Raw genomic sequence first — 19,449 nt, 5'->3', positions numbered from 1 at the left:
TGAGCGCCGAAGAATTGATGCTTTTGAACTGTGGTGTTGGAGAAGACTCTTGAGAGTCCCTTGGACTGCAAGGAGATCCAACCAGTCCATTCTAAAGGAGATCAGCCCTGGGATTTCTTTGGAAGGAATGATGCTAAAGCTGAAAATCCAGTACTTTGGCCACCTCATGCGAAGAGTTGACTCATTGGAAAAGACTTTGATGCTGGGAGGGATTGGGGGCAGGAGAAGGGGACGACCGAGGATGAGATGGCTGGATGGCATCACTGACTTGAAGGACGCGACTCAGTGAACTCCGGGAGTTGGTGATGGACAGGGAGGCCTGGCGTGCTGCGATTCATGGGGTCGCAAAGAGTTGGACACGACTGAGCAACTGAAATGAACTGAACTGAACTGAACTAGCGCTTGTGTGCCAAAAGTATGCTGGGAGAACACGTCTTTCACATTTCTAGGATGTAATTTCCTTAAATACGACTAACCCACTGTGAAAGTTACTCAGTTGTATACTGTTTGTGACCCCATGGATAATACAGTCCATGGAATTCTCCAGGCCAGAACACTGGAGTGGGTAGCCTTTCCGTTCTCCAGGGCATCTTCCCAACCCAGGAACTGAACCCAGGTCTCCTGCTTTGCAGGCAGATTCTTTACCAGCTGAGCCAAGAGGGAAGTCCAAGAATACTGGAGTGGGTAGAATATCCCTTCTCCAGCAGATCTTCCCAACCCAGGAATCGAACTGGGGTCTCTGGTATTGAAGGCGAATTCTTTACAAACCAAGCTATCAGGGAAGCCCTGCTAACCCATTGTCCCACCCTTATTCTTTCATTACACAGGTAGAATGAATTATCTGATCAGTGAATATTGGAAATAACTGGCATGTGTAACTCAGCTCTCTCCATCCTCCTACCTTCCAGGAGTTTGACACATATAAAATAGATTCATTCTTATCAACTCAAGTTTAACAGAGACAGATGTTTATGTAGAGAGCTTAGTCATTGACCACTGGCACCTAAGTGTATAGGGAAGTTTATCTAATTTTAGGTTTCAACATTAGCATGTCTATTTTTTGTATATCTAAGCTTCATTCTCTAATATCAGCATTTTACATAAAATAAATAATACTTAGTTTCCCATTTTGTCAATACCAATTGATTCTAAACCAAGATAAGGAACAAAGGTGTGGTATTAATCATGCCTTCAGACTAGGGGAAAAAAATGTATTTGTGCTCCTTCATTTTCTAAATGTATTTTTAGTTATCCTGTTCTTTAGAAATTAGGTTCTGATGTTAGGTGACTTACATTGTGTTTTGTGGTAGCTGGAAGGCACAACAGACATGATCTATGGCTGAATTTGTTCAGCCAGTGACTGCCCAGACACAAGAAGGAAGATTCTCTCCTCTCTGATCTTCATGCCATCTTTCAGGTCTAGAGCCAGGGAGGAGAAGACAGAAAATTTGTGGTGCTTCTCTCCATTCCAGTGTGCCAAGAGACCAGAGACAAAGAAAAAGTCACTCTGAAGGCACTGTTTAGACAGGATTTGTTCCCTTCTGAAAGTCTTGGCCTTTAACTCATACTCTCATTTTTATTTGTATCAGAGTGAAGAGGGGAAAAAAGGCCTGCACTTATTACCCATAAGAGATCCCAGTAAGCTCTGAGTTCTCACTCACACACTGCAGGTCTGGCACAGTGACCTGCTCGGGAAAGGCTACTTTCTTGGGAGATGTAGATGAGATGGAGTTAAAAATGACGAGAAAGTAAATACTTCAGCTGCTGTTTATGTACTCAGTCATGTCCGACTCTGCAACCCATGCACTGTAGCCCGTCAGGCTCTTCTGTCCATGGGGTTCCTCAGGCAAGAATACTGGAGTGGGTTGCCATTTCCTTCTCCAGAGAATCTTTCCAACCCAGGAATCAAACCCTCACCACCTGTATTGGCAGGTGACTCTTTACCACTGTGCCACCTGGGAAGCCCACTTCAGCTGCTACCTTCACAGAATCCTCTCCTTTCCCTCACTGCATTTTACTTACATTAAAACAAATTGCTATTTTTTTAATAAAACCTGATCATAATCATGGCCTATGACTTCTCAGTGAAGGTGGGGGGCTGCAAGGGAAGGGAGCATTGAAACAATTAGAAGAGTAAGGAAGCCCTCTAGTCAGACTGACACCATTTTACTTTTCTTATCTCTATCAGGCATTTATAAACAGACATTTATGATTCTGTTGATAGGATGACGATTTGCCTAAAAATTCCCATTTTATCTCCAAATAAGTCAATTAGTACCTGCTAATTGTTTTTAGCACATTTTAAAATTTCTTAAGTGTCTTTGTTTGAAAGGTAGATTAATAGTCACCTTAAATACAGAGGATTTTTCTTAATTGTTTCTTAACAACTAAAGTGTAGGAAGAAATAATTATGGTAGTAGACATTGATTTGTTTTTTGCAATTAACCTTTAGCTAAAACATTCTGAATATATTTATTTTAAATTAATTGTGGGGCAGCAGTTATATTTTGACCAAAAGTTTAATATATGACTTATATTTGGGCTTATCAGTATACACACTATCTGCATTCATAGTTAGTAATATTTAAAATATATGTAGTCATAATCCTTTGTATATACTTTATATTAATATTCATTTTTGCTAGATCCACAAAGCTGAGTTTTTCCTAACACATTTATAATAATTTCGATCCTTACTTTGTCATTAAGGCCTGTGTGATGGCCTTTGCATTCTTATCCTCTCACAACAAACCTAAGAAAATATTTTATCATTATTTTCATTTTACAGGTTGAAAGATTATAGATAAACTCTGAACAACCATCTCTGAGTATTCACCCTCCCTCAGAAATTTCCAGAAACTATGGAGCCTGGTGAAGAACTCATGCTCTACATTCCCCACCTTGCAAAATTTCAACCTCTGAGTCAATCTGTCTAATCCAGCACCCAAGACTCTTTTCTTTGACAAATCTGAACTGTTTTTCTCTTTTTGGACTCTCCTAACTGTGCTCTCTGGAGAAGGCAATGACACCCCACTCCAGTGCTCTTGCCTGGAAAATCCCATGGACGGAGGAGGCTGGTAGGCTGTAGTCCATGGGGTCGCAAAGAGTCAGACACGACTGAGCGATTTCACTTTCACTTTCCGCTTTCATGCATTGGAGAAGGAAATGGCAACCTACTCCAGTGTTCTTGTCTGGAGAATCCCAGGGATGGCAGAGCCGGGTGGGCTGCCGTCTATGGGGTCGTGCAGAGTTGGACACGACTGAAGCGACTTAGCAGCAGCAGCAGCAGCAACTGTGCTCTCTGATGCTTCTTGTATGCTCAATCTCTTGACTTAAGTTCTTTCCCATTTGTGGGCATAGCTGAAATTCAACTCTTCTATACCTCTCTCCTCTCCTTCCCAGTTTTGTTGAACAGTCTCTGTGGATCTTTCTCCCTGTACAAAGTGGATGCTCCATTAGCTACAGTATTCCTCTTTTCCTTGTCTCATCAGAATATGGAATATCTTGTAGAAAACTAGGTCAGGCTTTAGAAATGTACTTGAATAAAGTTTGAACAACCATAGGAAGATACAAAGTGTCCACTCCTGATTACAAATGCCCTCATAATGAAATAGAATTTGTCACGTCTTGAGTTTTACATTTCTGTCATTCCAAATTTGCAATGAATGGTATTTTTCCAATTCTCATAAAGACACTTTGGACCAGGCTGGGTGAATCCTCTCCTTCATCCTAACTACTGTGAACAGAGTACTTGATTGTTGAATCCTGTACATTTGTCTGGAGAGCCATGCATAGACCATCTCTCAGTTCAGTTCAGTTGCCCAGTGGTGTGACTGCAACCCCATGGCCTGCAGCACACTAGGCTTCCCTGTCCATAACCAACTCCAAGAGCTTGCTCAAATTCATGTCCATCAAGTTGGTGATGCCATCCAACCATCTCGTCCTCTGTTGTCCCCTCCTCCTCTTCTGGGTAGGGATAAACAGATAGCTCACCAGCTGCTTGGTACTAAATAAGCACAGAGGAATTGCCAACTTTTATCTAACCATTTATATTTCCTTTCTAATTCTTAGCCAAAGATCTTACTTCCTCTATCATTGAGGACATCTATACATTACGGGAGAGATGTCATAAAGCTCTCTTCACTAGAATTAAAAACCATTTCCAATTGTTGCCATATTTATTACTTGTCATTGCTGTATAACAATCACAAATTTAGCCTCTTGAGATGATACTCATTTATCAGTATCTGTTCCTGTAGGACAGAAGTCCAGCACAGCATGGTTAGACTCTCTGAAATGGTTTTAAGGAGGCTGAAATCAAGGTGTCAGTTGCATCTACTCTTCTTATCTGGGCCTCTGGCTCCTGTTCCACAATCACTGGTTATTAGCAGAATTCACTCCCTTCTAACATTTTCCACGGGGTCCTCTCAATCTTCAAGTAGGCAACAGTGGGTCTTTTCACACTTAGAATCTCTTTGATATCCCCTTCTATTCAGTTCAGTTCAGTTCAGTTGCTCAGTCATGTCCAACTCTTTGCGACCCCATGAATCACAGCACGCCAGGCCTCCCTGTCCATCACCAACTCCCGGAGTTACCTCAGAGTTGCGTCCATCGAGTCAGTGATGCCATCCAGCCATCTCATCCTCGGTCGTCTCCTTCTCCTCCTGCCCCCAATCCCTTCCAGCATCAAAGTCTTTTCCAATGAGTCAACTATTCTCATGAGGTGGCCAAAGTACTGGAGTTTAGCTTTAGCATCATTCCTTCCAAAGAAATCCCAGGGCTGATCTCCTTTAGAATGGACTGGTTGGATCTCCTTGCAGTCCCAGGGACTCTCAAGAGTCTTCTCCAACACCACAGTTCAAAAGCATCAATTCTTCGGCGCTCAGTCTTCTTCACAATCCAACTCTCACATCCATACATGACCACAGGAAAAACCATAGCCTGGACTAGACGGACCTTAGTCGGCAAAGTAATGTCTCTGCTTTTGAATATACTATCTAGGTTGGTCATAACTTTTCTTCCAAGGAATAAGCGTCTTTTAATTTCATGGCTGCAATCACCATCTGCAGTGATTTTGGAGCCCCAAAAAATAAAGTCTGACACTGTTTCCACTGTTTCTCCATCTATTTCCCATGAAGTGATGGGACCAGATGCCATGATCTTCGTTTTCTGAATATTGAGCTTTAAGCCAACTTTTTCACTCTCCTCTTTTACTTTCATCAAGAGGCTTTTTAGTTCCTCTTCACTTTCTGCCATAAGGGTGATGTCATCTGCATATCTGAGGTTATTGATATTTCTCTCGGCAATTTTGATTCCAGCTTGTGTTTCTTGCAGTCCAGCATTTCTCATGATGTGCTCTGCATATAAGTGAAATAAGCAGGGTGACAATATACAGCCTTGACATACTCCTTTTCCTATTTGGAACCAGTCTGTTGTTCCATGTTCAGTTTTAACTGTTGCTTCCTAGCCTGCATACAGATTTCTCAAGAGGCAGGTTAGGTGGTCTGGTATTCCCATCTCTTTCAGAATTTTCCACAGTTTATTGTGATCCACACAGTCGAAGGCCTTGGTATAGTAAATAAAGCAGAAATAGATGATTTTCTGGAACTCTCTTGCTTTTTCCATGATCCAGCAGATGTTGGCAATTTGATCTCTGGTTCCTCTGCCTTTTCTAAAACCAGCTTGAACAACAGGAAGTTCACGGTTCACGTATTGCTGAAGCCTGGCTTGGAGAATTTTGAGCATTACTTTACATGAGAGCAATTGTGTGGTAGTTTGAGCATTCTTTGGCATTGCCTTTCTTTGGGATTGGAATGAAAACTGACCTTTTCCAGTCCTGTGGCCACTGCTGAGTTTTCCAAATTTGCTGGCATATTGAGTGCAGCACTTTCACAGCAGCATCTTTCAGGATTTGAAATAGCTCTACTGGAATTCCATCACCTCCACTAGCTTTGTTCATAGTGATGTTTTCTAAGGCCCACTTGACTTCACATTCCAGGATGTCTGGCTCTAGATGAGTGATCACACCATTGTGATTATCCGGGTCATGAAGATCCTTTTTGTACAGTTCTTCTGTGTATTCTTGCCATCTCTTCTTAATATCTTCTTCTTCCGTTAGGTCCAGACCATTTCTGCCCTTTATCGAGCCCATCTTTGCATGAAATGTTCCCTTGGTATCTCTGTTGTTTTCCTCTATTTCTTTGCATTGATCTTATCTCTTTCTTATCTCTTCTTGCTATTCTTTGGAACTCTGCATTCAGATGCTTATATCTTTCCTTTTCTCCTTTACTTTTTGCCTCTCTTCTTTTCACAGCTATTTGTAAGGCCTCCCCAGACAGCCATTTTACCTTTTTTGCATTTCTTTTCCATGGGGATGGTCTTGATCCTTGTCTCCTGGACAATGTCACGAACCTCATTCCATAGTTCATCAGGCACTCTATCAGATCTAGGCCCTTAAATCTATTTCTCACTTCCACTGTATAATCATAAAGGATTTGATTTAGGTCATACCTCAATGGTCTAGCGGTTTTCCCTGTTTTCTTCAATTTGAGTCTGAATTTGGTAACAAGGAGTTCATGATCTGAGCCACAGTCAGCTCCTGGTCTTGTTTTTGTTGACTGTATAGAACTTCTCCATCTTTTGCTGCAGAGATTATAATCAATCCCCTTCTATTACATCTGCCTGATTTCTTTTTTTCTTTGGCTTTCTCATCTTCCTTTTGAAGATGACATACAGATGTGTGCTCAACTGCTAACTCATGTCTGACTCTTTGCAGCTCCATGGTCTGTAGCCTGCTAGGCTCGTCTGTCCATGGCATTCCCCAGGAAAGAATAGTTGTAAGTTGCCATTTCCTTCTCCAGAGTATCTTCTGGATCGAGGGATTGAACCCATGTCTCCTGCACTGCAGGTAGATTCTTTACTGCTGAGCCACCAAGGAGGTCTGATATAGATAATCTATATAGTTATATAATCTGGGAAACTTCTCTCTTTTAAGGCCAGTGGATTAGTAACTTTCATTATATGTCCAAAGTTTCTTGTATAATATAACATACTGTAATTATGGGAGTGGCATTCGGTGTGTAGATAACGGGCAAAATCCTGCCTATCATACTAAAATATGAAAGGGTGTCCTCAACAGGAAAAAAATGATTTTGTGAATTAAGCATAAAGTCAAATTGATAAAAAAAAATAGCATGAGAAACTAAAGGACACTTGCTCCTTTGAATAAAATTTATGACAAATGATACAGCATATTAAAAAGCAGAGACATCTGCTGACAAAGGTCCATATAGTCAAAGCTATGAATTTTACAATAGTCATGTGTGGATGTGAGAGTTGGACCATAAATAAGGCTGAGCATCAAAGATTTGAGGCCTTTGAACTGTGGTGCTGAAGATTCTTAAGAGTCCCTTGGACAGCCAGGAGATCAAACCAGTCAATCCTAAAGGAAATCAACACTGAATATTCATTGGAAGGACTGATGCTGAAGCTGAATCTCCAATACTTTGGCCACTTGGTGTGAAGAGCTGACTCATTGGAAAAGACCCTGATTCTGGGAAAGTTTGAGGGCATGAGGAGAAGAGGGCAACAGAAGATGAGATAGTTGTATGGCATCACTGACTCAAAGGACAGGAGTTTGACCAAACTGTGAGAGATAGTGAAGGACAAGGAAGCCTGGCATCTGTAGTTCATGGGGGTCACAAAAAGTCAAACACTTAATGAGTGAACAAGAATAAAGCATGAGAAATATAATAGCTGCCCTGGAGCAAATAAAGTTGGGGAGAGTACTGTTTGTAGACTGTACTCACCTTCCCTTTGGACTTTTCAAAATTATCACCCACATGAAGCATAAAGCCTATCTGAAATTCCCTCTCTTTCTTTCTTTCTCTTTCTTCCCACCTCCCTCTTCCCCTCCCCCTTTCTCTAATCTCTCTTTCATGTTTAGACTTATTTTAGAGGAAACTAGGCATCAAGTTAATGTTTATTAATATTCATTCATCTTTATTCATTTATTTATTCAATGACTATATCTTATTATTTTAATTTAGGTTTTCTTTGTGTGTTTTTCAAAAGCATTACCACTAGGTTTTCGGAAGCTTTACACGAAATTGATCACTACTTGGAATTCCCATCTTTCCAACCCTCAGATTTTACTTTCCTAATAAACAAGGCTATGTACTAGCTATCCTCCAAAATACTTAAAATATGCACTTCTTCATGATTCCAGCAAACTTATCTGATCAATTTCTTAGTGCTAAGACTAAATTTAAGGGAATCTGCATTGGAATCACCTCCAGGTTTCAGATTGCTTTTCTGAAGGGTTTTATAGTTAGAGTTGTATAGATTATGTTTGTAAGGGATGTGAGAGAGTAAATGAACTTCTCTTGAATACATTTCATATTTTTACATTTTTAATAGTATAAGCCAAAGCCAAAAAGAGCAGATATATTCAACTAATAATCTATTAAAATAAACATATGTAAGTGTCCTAAATATAGAGACTAATAACTAGTGTCAAAAGAAAAAAAGATAGTTATAGTGGGCTTTCTTAAAATTAAAAACCTTGTGCCTCCAAAACACAATTAGAAAAGTGAAACACACACACACAGAATGGGAGAAAATATATCCAAGCAATGTACCCCATAAGAAGGCATTCTTAGTGCCTCAGTGGTAAAGAATCTGCCTGCCAACACAGGAGGCATAGGTTCAATCCAGAGAGGTTCCACATAACACTGAAGCCTCCACAGCCCAGAGCCTGTGATCCGTAACAAGAGAAGCTATTGTAATGAGAAGCCATCTCACCACAACTAGAGGGTAGCCCTGCTTGCCACAACTAGAGAAAAACCCACACAGTGACAAAGACCCAGTACAGACAAAAATAGTAATAAAATAAATTAAATATATAACCAGTAAGGGATTTATATATCACTGTTTCCATTTCTATTTCTGGCATATTTGTTCTGAGCGGTAGAGGAGATGTTACTTAGACCTTAGCTCTATGCTCCTATACATTCAGTCAAGGAGATGTAACTTAGGTAAAAACACAGGTAATGAAACCAAAACCCCCATTTCCTATATTTGATTTCCTTATGTCTTTATGCTTCATAATAATTCTGAAGAACACAGATGGGCAGTACAGCATTATATTATTTCTGAGTTCTCTGATAATGCCAACATTATAACAACAAGACTTCCAACAATTACCTGTCAGTTGTGGAATCACTAGTAATTTTTGAGGGGAATTTTTTCAAATCATCATAAACATAATATTCATGCACAACTTTTAGCATGAACCAAACTACAGAGGTAGAAGAGCAACAAAAATTAAAGAGATGAGCAATTTTAATGAGCCTTGACCTTATTCTCTCTAAAGCTTCATAGAAAAGATATTCATAAAACTTAAAAAAGATATAAAACATAATTTGAAGGTTATGTACCATACAATTACACAGTCATATTTCTAATTATTCTAATATGCATCTATCTTTATCAGATTTATATCTATATCTATATATATAAGTAGATGTTATATTTATACTTGTATCCATGTATTTATACGTGCATCCATATATATATATGTGTGTATATATATATATATGCTTTATACCATATGCCACATTAGCTTAACTGTCCTTACAGAAATACATTTTCAACTCAGCAATTATTTGTCTTCATTAAAACAAATAGCCATTTGAAATACCTCACTGCATTTACTTCCTAATAATGATTCTGTTATCCCTAATATTTTTTGTTATTCCTAATATTATACAATGTATCCTATATTAATTTGAAAGTGATTTTTTTACAGCAAGATGAATGTTTGTTTCCAATGAGAAGCTACATTTTCTAATTTCCAAAACATATTTGCCATAATTGCAGGAATGTTTTCCAAAGACTACTTTCACAAATCATGGTTGACCTTTGTGGTGGGTATTATACAGAAACTTTAAAATTCAAAGGTCAGAACCAAATTCAAATCAGCTTATTCAAGCCATGTAAAGAAAGAATTTGATCATAATTTTGGCTGTTAGGACTTGAGTTATGCTATGACTTGTATGCTAATTTTTGGCTCTGGTGTATTGACCTTATTTTCCAGGCTATCTTCACTAAGAGGTGAATGTTGCCCAATATTTGTTCTAGTCTCAAATAGCCTAAATGCCTAAAAGGGAGAAGTTCTTTCCTATATTTAAGACAGACACACAGACATTACCGGGAAGGCCTTTTGCCTAGCTTTGATGACATGCTTTCCTTCATACTAACAGCTAGGCCAGTGTGGATGAGCTGTAAAAACAGAAGGCACTTCTGTCTGGTGGATATGGTTAGAGTTTGGGTCAAACAAGAAGGTCTCTGAAAGAAGGGGGCAGGTGCATTCAGAAAAGCCATTTGAAGTCATCATAGCAGTCAGATGGCACTGAATCGACATCTACTAGAGCACACCTTTCATTCTCTTCACTCTCTTTTATCTTCAGTTTTTAAGTGTCAAAAAAATTATTTTCCCTTTCACAACACATTGCTCCAGAAGTGTTATGAAGGGAATGAAAAGATCTGGGAAAAAGGTCCAGCTTGACTGGGGACTGAGAAACTTTTGAAACAAGGGGTTTAATGTGGGATTTAATAATATGAAGAATATTTGAAGAACAAAATAGACCTAGGAAATCAAATCCAGGAAACACGATATGACTAAGCCTCATGGGGCTATTTGTATAACCATGAATATACTGATTGGACAGCACAATTGAATTAGCAGAATGAACTGAGGATTGTAGGGAATTTTTCTATGAATTAGAATGACAGACAGATAGCTGCAATTGTCAGGTTAGAAATCAAGTCTTGACCCCATGAGATCCACTTTACTCCTTAGAACATGTCTAGGGATTCTGCATATGCTGGGTAACATAGATGGTTACAAGACATAATCGAAATTTCAAAGGGTAAATAATACTTACCCATTATTATGTACCTTTAAGTAAGGATTTATTACTTACTATGGGAGAACCATCATAGGTACTCTGTTATAACAATGCAAGTCAAGCTCACATTGCTTCTTATTATAGTATAAAATGTCACTTTAAGAAAAATCTTGGGGTATAGTTGCAGAAAGAGAGGTACATTTTTGTAAACTAATTGATGGTCTTTACAGTGAGTGTATATTATCAGACAATATGCATTTCAAAATGCAAGGGCTGATATGTATGTAAAGAAAAGAGCCTGGGGCTAGAAAACCACTTCCCAGAGTTTTACTTTCACAGGTACTCTTGCCTTATTATTATTTTTTTTTCCCTACCAGCCCTAAGTTTAAAAGGCACAGAATGAGTGCTTGGCAGTTTGGAGTGCATTGTCTATTGTTCCTGAAGTGCCATCTGGCACAGCAATCTCGATTGCAGAAAGTGCTTAATGACCATCCTGACTGATGGTTATAATGGATGCATCTTTGCTACTCTTGCAAGATCTATGAGTAATTCTAGCCAGACAGATGACAGTCACAAATCTCAACAGAGTGTTTAGTTGTTTCCAACTTCCAAGACCTTTTAAGACTGTGAAATTTAGCAAAAGGAAGCAGACTGGTAAACAAAGTTAGAACATGTCCTCATGCATAATGAAATATTCAATAAACAGCAAAGGCACATTTTTGCGACTTGAAATCTTGTTCAGAGCAGCACTGCTGCATGATTTCTTTGCAGGGAGCTAAAGTGAACAATTTGTTTGCTCATATTTCATGTACAGAACCCAGCCTTGCCCTGAACTTTCTCAAATATTAGCACTTCTAACAGATTCTTTATGTGAAGTAGGATATTAATAGGGACAAAAGTAGAAAGGAACCAAAGGAAACCAACTGGAGATAATAGCACAGAGTATGGTAAGACTCTTGAAACATAGAAGTCATACTTGGATACTAATTATTAATTAAATTCTTCTGACTTTAGTGTTCCCAGCCCAGAAGCCTCAGAAGATTTGCAGAAACTGAAAAATCGATGGTTTCAAATGGATTCAGAAATGGTATAATGGAAAGAAATCTTATATTTTGCATACTTCACTTGTCATTGATAAATTCATTTTAGATCTTAAAAAGCTAATAAACATTATGCCTAAATAGATAAACAAATCACTTTTTAATAAAAATCTTCTCTGGAATGATACTTGACATAATAAAGAGAAGCACCTTTAGCATTTAATTGATATTTTCTAACCTCAGATAGTGCAATAAAACTGCATTTACATACTTATAGTAAAAATACTGAATGAACATACTGATACTAGTAAAACTTGTAAGGAATGATTTGTTCATATTTGTAGATAATAATCTTCTATTCTATCCTTCTGACAGAATGGGTCCACTGGAGAAGGGAATGGCAAACCACTTCAGTATTCTTGCCTTGAGAACCCCATGAACAGTATGAAAAGGCAAAATGATGGGATACTGAAAGGGGAACTCCCTGGGTCAGTAGGTGCCCACTCTGCTACTGGAGATCAGTGGAGAAATAACTCCAGAAAGAATGAAGGGATGGAACCAAAGCAAAAATAATTCCCAGTTGTGGATGTGACTGGAGACAGAAGCAAGATCCCATGCTGTAAAGAGCAATATTGCATAGGAACCTGGAATGTCAGGTCCATGAATCAAGGCAAATTGGAAGTGGTTAAACAGGAGATGGCAAGAGTGAACGTAAACATTCTAGGAATCAGAGAACTAAAATGGATTGGAATGGGTGAATTTAACTCAGATGACCATTATATCTACTACTGGGGGCAGGAATCCCTTAGAAGAAATGGAGTAGCCATCATGGTCAACAAAAGAGTCCAAAATGCAGTACTTGGATGCAATCTCAAAAATGACAGAATGATCTCTGTTCATTTCCAAGGCAAACCATTCAATATCACAGTAATGCAAGCCTATGCTCCAAACAGTAATGCCAAAGAAGCTGAAGTTGAACAGTTCTTTGAAGACCTACAAGACCTTTTAGAACTAACACCCCCAAAAGATGTCCTTTTCATTATAGGGGACTGGAATCCAAAAGTAGGAGGTCAAGAAACACCTGGAGTAAAAGGCAAATTTGGCTTTAGAATACAGAATGAAGCAGGGCAAAGGCTAATAGAGTTTTGCCAAGAGAACACACTGGTCATAGCAAACACTCTCTTCCAAAAACACAAGAGAAGACTCTAATATGGACATCATCAGATGGTCAACACCAAAATCAGATTGGTTATATTCTTTGCCACCAAAGATGGAGAAGCTCCATACAGTCAGCAAAAGCAAGACCAGGAGCTGACTGTGGCTCAAATCATGAACTCCTGATTGCCAAAATCAGACATAAATTGAAGAAAGTGGGGGAAACCACTAGAACATTCAGGTATGACCTAAATCAAATCCCTTATGATTATACAGTGGAAGGGAGAAATAGATTTAAGGGACTAGATCATATAGACTGAGTGCCTTGATGAACTACAGATGGAGGTTTAGGAAACTGTGCAGGAGACAGGGATCAAGACCATCCCCATGGAAAAGAAAGGCAAAAAGCAAAATTGCTGTCTGAGGAGGCCTTACAAATAGCTGTGAAAAGAAGAGAAGCAAAAAGCAAAGGAGAAAAAGAAAGATATAAGCATATGTGTGCAGAGTTCCAAGAATAGCAAATAAGAAAGCCTTCCTCAGCAATCAATGCAAAGAAATAGAGGAAAACAACAAAATGGGAATGACTAGAGATCTCTTCAAGAAAATTAGAGGTACCAAGGAAACATTTCATGCAAAGATGGGCTCGATAAAGGACAGAAATGTATGGACCTCACAGAAGCAGAAGATATTAAGAAGAGGTGGCAAGAATACACAGAACTGCAGAAAAAAGATTTTCATGACCCAGATAATCATGATGGTGTGATCACTCACCTAGAGCCAGACATCCTGGAATGTGAAGTCAAGTGGGCCTTAGAAAGCATCACTATGAACAAAGCTAGTGGAAGTGATGGAATTCCAGTTGAGCTATTTCAAATCCTGAGAGATGATGCTGTTGAAGTGCTGCACTCGATAGGGCAGCAAATATGGAAAACTCAGCAGTGGCCACAGGACTGGAAAAGGTCAGTTTTCATTCCAATCCCAAAGAAAGGCAATGCCAAAGAATGCTCAAACTACCGCACAATTGCACTCATCTCACACTCTAGTAAAGTAATGCTCAAAATTCTCCAAGCCAGGCTTCAGCAGTACGTGTACCGTGAACTTCCAGATGTTCAATCTGGTTTTAGAAAAGCTAGAGGAACCAGAGATCAAATTGCCAACATCTGCTGGATCATGGAAAAAGCAAGAGAGTTCCAGAAAAACATCTATTTCTGCTTTATGGAGTACGCCAAAGCCTTTGACTGTGTGGATCACAATAAACTGTGGAAAATTCTGAAAGAGATGGGAATACCAGACCACCTGACCTGCCTCTTGAGAAACCTGTATGCAGGTCAGGAAGCAACAGTTAGAACTGGACATGGAACAACAGACTGGTTCCAAATAGGAAAAGGAGTATGTCAAGGCTGTCTATTGTCACCCTGCTTATTTAACTTACATGCAGAGTACATCATGAGAAACGCTGGGCTGGAAAAAGCATAAGCTGGAATCAAGATTGCCAGGAGAAATATCAATAACCTCAGATATGCAGATGATACCATCCTTATGGCAGAAAGTGAAGAGGAACTAAAAACCTTTTGCTGAAAGTGAAAGAGGAGAATGAAAAAGTTGGCTTAAAGCTCAACATTCAGAAAATGAAGATCATGGCATCTGGTCCCATCACTTCATGGGAAATAGATGGGGGAACAGTGGAAAAAGTGTTACTTTATTTTTTGGGCTCCAAAATCACTGCAGATGGTGATTGTAGCCATGAAATTAAAAGATACTTATTCCTGGGAAGGAAAGTTATGACCAACCTAGATAGTATATTGAAAAGCAAAGATATTACTTTGACAACAAAGGTCCTCTAGTCAAGGCTATGGTTTTTCCTGTGGTCATCTATGGATGTGAGAGTTGGACTATGAAGAAAGCTGAGTGCCGAAGAATTGATGCTTTTGAACTGTGGTGTTGGAGAAGACTCTTGAGAGTCCCTTGGACTGCAAGGAGATCCAACCAGTCTATTCTAGAGGAGATCAGTGCTGGGTGTTCATTGGAAGGACTGATGTTGAAGCTGAAACTCCAGTACTTTGGCCACCTCATGTGAAGTGGTGACTCACTGGAAAAGACTCTGAGGCTGAGAGTGACTGGGGGCAGGAGGAGAAGGGGACGACAGAGGATAAGATGGCTGGGTGGCATCACTGACTCAATGGATGTGAGTTTGAGTGAATTCCGGGAGTTGGTGATGGACAGGGAGGACTGGCGTGCTGTGATTCATGGGGTTGCAAAGAATCAGACACGACTGAGCAACTGAACTGAACTGAATAATTCCATCCTTCAAGGATGACCCTGTATAAGCATGTATTAGATCATGCACAAATTAAAAAGACATGGCTCTTGCCTTGAGAAAACAGTTTAGGAGATATGCAGCCTGAATGTTTTCCAGTCACATGGGCTAGATCGATACACTGAATCATCCATCTTCTCTAAAGATTTGTCATCATGACCTGTATTTTGTTTGTAGTGATCAAAATGGGCATATGGCCAGGGAAGAAAGTTTGCTGTCATTAGAGAGAGATTTGTTTTTATATGTTCAAGGTATCTTTGCACTCTATTTTGGACTAATTTTCTTTATGACCTACTCTAGAGAGAGTCACACAACAGAGCTTTCTAATACGTGAAAGCCTGAAATTGGCTCAATTTGCAGAAGGCAACATTTCAAATCGTACAGATGTTCTTGGAGCTGCTGTTTCTACTGGTAATGTCAGTCACTAAAAATTTTGATTAAGGTAACAGTCTTTGGTCACTCTAGCAATCTACTGAAGTTAAAATCACTTTCAAAGACTGTTTGTGAGTCTGGATACAGAACTGGATCTGTATTTCATACAACCACCCCTCCCCAACCCTGACCACTTGCACCATCTGGTAAGATCCTAAAGAAGAGACTCCATGTCTTGTTCATTAACTTTGTATTTGAGGCATTGAGCAGAGTATCTAATTTGGAAGGGTAGTACATCATGATTAAGTCCAATATGAGGATAGACTATAATATGAATGAGGCAAAATCTATGGTTAGATATCTACTCACACTGGATTATATAAATTGCATGTGTATCTCTTTTCTTCCTCTGTATATAATTCTAAGACAAGTCATTTTATCACTGGTTGATTTCCACCTACATCAGTTCACATCATGTCAGAATATAATAATTACTAAATAATAATTATTATAAGTAGGTTCCACATATATAAATTTTATATTTTCTACGATGACCCATTTAGGATGATTCTATATTTGTACTTAAGTTTTAGTTTTATTTTTAAGTTTTACAATAGTTCTACTTTTCTCTAGGTTTACATTTCTTGTACATGCATGTTTGATAAATGTTTGTGTGTTAGGATTCAAACACATCTATGTTTTTGAATGCCCTCCCTAAAAATTTAATGTTTTGTCATAAAATTTATTATAATGCTATATGTTCACACTTCCTTTATCCCACAGTTTAGACTATAAGATTGCATTAAGATTGCATTAAATTAAGATTTCTTTAATTTAAAAATATTATCAAAGTTTTATATAAGTATCTCAAAATTTACATATACACTTCTTACTTATTAATATAATCTGAGTACTGTGTTCAGTTCAGTTCAGTCGCTCAGTCATGTCCGACTCTTTGCGACCCCATGGATCGCAGCAGGCCAGGTCTAGGGTACTGTGTAAGTATGTGTATATATGCATACCACACATGCTCAGTGGTTCATTCGTGTCTGGCTCCTTGTGACCCCATGGACTGTAGCCTGTCAAGCCTCTCTGTCCCTGGGATTTCCCAGGCAAGAATACTGGAGTGGATTACCATTTCCTACTCTGGGGAATCTTCCCAACTGGGGGACTGAACCTACGTCTCCTGCCTGGCAGTCAGATTCTTTACCCTGTGTCACCTGGGAACCTCTATGTACGTATATGTATATGTGTACGGTGACTATTATGTTCTTTATTTTCTTCTATTATCTCTTTGATTCATAGTCATAATAGCCTATATTACAGCTGTCACCCCTTTATTCTCCAATCTACTATCATAAGCATTTCCTCATGCCAGTATGTTATAGCTCCTAAATATATTTTTCATTAGCACAAAACTGAATAGAAATATATTAAACAGAAAAATAGATTTCCAAAAATAGAAAAATTATACCATACACACAAAGCCTAAAACAGCATTATATTTCACATATTGACTAAACAATAAAGTCCACATTACTTAGCTAGATATGCAGATATGCAGATGGCACCACCCTTATGGCAGAAAGTGAAGAGGAACTAAAAAGCCTCTTAATGAAAGTGAAAGAGGAGAGCGAAAAAGTTGGCTTAAAGCTCAACATTCAGAAAATGAAGGTCATGGCATCCGGTCCCATCACTTCATGGGAAATAGATGGGGAAACAGTGTCAGACTTTATTTTTGGGGGCTCCAAAATCACTGCAGATAGTGACTGCAGCCATGAAATTAAAAGACACTTACTCCTTGGAAGAAAAGTTATGAGCAACCTAGATAGCATATTCAAAAGCAGAGACATTACTTTGCCGACCAAGGTCTGTCTAGTCAAGGCTATGGTTTTTCCATTGGTCATGTATGGATGTGAGAGTTGGACTGTGAAGAAGGCTGAGCGCCGAAGAATTGATGCTTTTGAACTGTGGTGTTGGAGAAGACTCTTGAGAGTCCCTTGGACTGCAAGGAGATCCAACCAGTCCATTCTGAAGGAGATCAGCTCTGGGGTTTCTTTGGAGGGAATGATGCTGAAGCTGAAACTCCAGTACTTTGGCCACCTCATGCAAAGAGTTGACTCATTGGAAAAGACTCTGATGCTGGGAGGGATTGGGGGCAGGAGGAGAAGGGGATGACTGAGGATGAGATGGCTGGATGGCATCACCAACTCGATGGACATGAGTTTGAGTGAACTCTGGGAGATGGTGATGGACAGGGAGGCCTGGCGTGCTGCGATTTATAGGGTCCAAAGAGTCAGACACGATTAAGTGACTGAACTGAACTGAACTGAACTTAGCTAGATATACAAAATTCCTTTCAGTCTAACAACTGTCCATCAGTTTTTGTTTTGTTTTGTTTTGTTTTTCCATTAGTCTCTCAATCAGTGCTGAATATTCATTGGAAGGACTGATACTGAAGCTGAAACTCCAATAATTTGGCTACCTGATGTGAAGAGCTGACTCATTTGAAAAGACCCTGATGCTGGGAAAGATTGAAGGCAGGAGGAAAAGGGGACAACAGAGGATGAGATTGTTGGATGGCATCACTGACTCAAAGGACATGGGTTTGGGTGAACTCCGGGAGTTGGTGATGGACAGGGAGGCCTGGCGTGCTGCGGTTCATGAGGTTGCAAAGAGTCGGACATGACTCAGCAACTGAACTGAATTGAACACGTCCATGTTCCAACTACATGAAGCACCCATTTTCTAAATATATATTATTATAAAAATGACTACTAAGAATCTCAACTTAAAACCAAAAAAGGTTCATCTCCAATATTTTCTATACATTCTTTCCTTTGCTTAGAATGCCTTTCACTGCCAGTTACTACAGGACCTCTCCTCCTCATACTCATGACCTAGTGGTTGGTCCACCCTCTGCAAAGTCTCCCTCAGCTCCTTCCTTGAGCTCTTCATCCTGTTTCCCTTTCTGTCAGCATTATGATTTCTTATTCACACACCTAATTTAATGTGCAGATGAAATGACTCTTTAGGTTCTAGCTGTAACTCCTGTTTACGCTTTATAGTTGGCTCTGTACTGAGACAGAAGCCATTTTTTTTAAAAAAATATTCCTTGGAGTTTAGGTCCCAGGAGAAAGTGGAATTTTTCATTAAGGTCCATCATGTGAAGAAGGTGCACATGTAGAGAACACCCATGGACTCCAAACTAAGAAAGGAACCTGTAAGTGAACTTAAGAATGGAATTCTGAATCTCTTGATAATGACAATGAAAACAATGGTGTCTAGTGCATGATGTTTGCTTAGGAATTGCTGAAATGGTAATTTCCAATATGGAAAATGGGCAGGAATTTGGAGGTATACGGTTGTAAACTCTTTGGAGTCAGAGGAAAATCACACAAACATGAGTTGGTTGGCACAGATCCTCAAACTCTGAGGACATGTTATGTTATGAGAAATCAGAGGTATTTTGTAAACTTAAATAAATAGTTGCTTTGGCTCATAACATTTATTTTCAATAGTTTTTCTTTGTATTTAGGAAGACTAAAAATAACAGATTTTCTCAGCTAAACCAAGAGGAACAAAAAGAAGTTTTTTGTTCATACTTAAGCCAGAGCTGTAACTTAGAATCACCCAAAGGTGAGATAAAACTTAT

This window comes from Oryx dammah, unplaced genomic scaffold (genome assembly GCF_014754425.2).
Source record: "Oryx dammah isolate SB20612 unplaced genomic scaffold, SCBI_Odam_1.1 HiC_scaffold_18, whole genome shotgun sequence".
NCBI lineage: Eukaryota > Metazoa > Chordata > Mammalia > Artiodactyla > Bovidae > Oryx > Oryx dammah.
Note: the sequence above shows the minus strand (reverse complement) of the source record.